This window comes from Lagopus leucura, unplaced genomic scaffold, assembly GCF_019238085.1.
Source record: "Lagopus leucura isolate 7727_CA_CO unplaced genomic scaffold, USGS_WTPT01 Super-Scaffold_100001, whole genome shotgun sequence".
NCBI classification, from domain to species: Eukaryota; Metazoa; Chordata; class Aves; order Galliformes; family Phasianidae; genus Lagopus; species Lagopus leucura.
The window spans coordinates 36315766-36317380 of record NW_024962262.1 but is presented as its reverse complement, the minus strand read 5'-3'; positions in this window follow the sequence as shown (position 1 = coordinate 36317380).

Here is a 1615-nt window from a genome sequence, read left to right as displayed (position 1 = left end):
AGTAAACTGAGAAACAAATAAATGGGATTTTATTTGTTATAAAGCGCAGCTCGTTAGGGCTGGGAAATGAACGCGGGACTCTCTGCTGGAGGGGATCTGAGGGACTTTGGGGGAAATGGAAGTGCCCCAGTGCTGGAGTGAAGGCATGGAATTGGGTCCTCTATTCCTCTGGAATGAAGTTTTTGGGGCCAGGGTCTGCCGGGACCCCTGGGGCTGCAGAGACAATGCAGGAGTTATGGGGGAATCCACTCCCCTTCCCGACACGGCACAGAGGGAATAAAACAATCTATGCCACACGGGTCCTATTGAGATTAATGAAAAAATTATGCGAAAGGAAAAAAAAAAAAAGATCCCGACCCTGTATCTTATTTTGCTTTCCCTGTGCCAGGCCTCGCCCCCATGCTGCCCTGCACCTGATGATTTACAGACGTAATCTGTGGGGAGAGCAAGAAATGCGCCTGGCCCTGCCTGTCCCAGATCATCTCCTAAGTAATTGTTTCTCATTAGTCCCGATAATGTTTTAACAGCGCTACCCGTAATTTAGTCATCCAAGAATTAATAACAAAGGGACTCACAGGGCTAGGGCTGGGGGGGGCTACAAGATACAATCTGGGAAGGTAGTCCTGCGTTCATCTGATTAGCCTGGGGGTTCCCGTGCCATGGGGACAGCTCACCCTGCTCTGAGACAGGTCACCCCACACCATTGGGATGAGTCACCCTGCAGCAGGACAGCTCGCCCTGTGCCACTCAGACCCTGGGGTCATCTCGTACGTACCCCAATGCTGGGGCTTGGCTGAGCCGCACGGTGTGTTGGGTTGAGGCTGGATTCTGTTCTCCTTATTTCTTTTTTCTTTTTCCCTTCCTCTCCTCTCCATCAGAACTAAGCAAAGCGTTCAAAAAGTGCTGCTCGAGGTGCGGGAAGCACGAGAAGAGAGCAGATGGGAGGGAGAAGGTGCTGTGACTCCCTGCGTAAAACGGCCATGGAGGCGGCGAGGAATGAGACCCAAAAACAACTGTTTTCTATTTACAAATTTAAATAAACAGAACAGCCTTCCCCGCGGTGTTTGTCTAAGTGCAGCAGCATTGCTGCTGTGTAGGTCATGAAAAGGTTGGTGCATAGTTTAAAACTTCCCATTCTGTTAATTTCTTAAAGAACAGTCGTTCATAGTCTGAGCACAAAAGCTCATGATTTAATGAGGAACAGAAACAAAATCTCTGATTGTTGGTGTTTCAAACTTCATTGGAGTCCTCTGGCAACCACAAGTTGATCCTCTGCAGCTTCAATACCCTTTAGCCCTCCATATAAGAGTACATGCTGAATAGAGGACAATGCCCGGTTGTTATGTTTATTTACCCTTACTACAAGCTGGGTTAACCTCTTCAAAACAGCTTTACTAAGCCCGTTAACCACACGGCCCACATGACCTGTCGCCGTATCCCTAATGTGATGTAAATCTGACTCGCGACCATATGCACGAGTTCTGCTGCATTGTGCCGCCGAGAACCGTGCCTCGACCGCGGCTGCCGAAAGCAGAGACAGAGTCTTGTGTAGGGGCAGTGCTTTAATGGCACAGATACGAGGAAGGGGGGGGGGGGGGGGGGGGGGGGGGGGGGG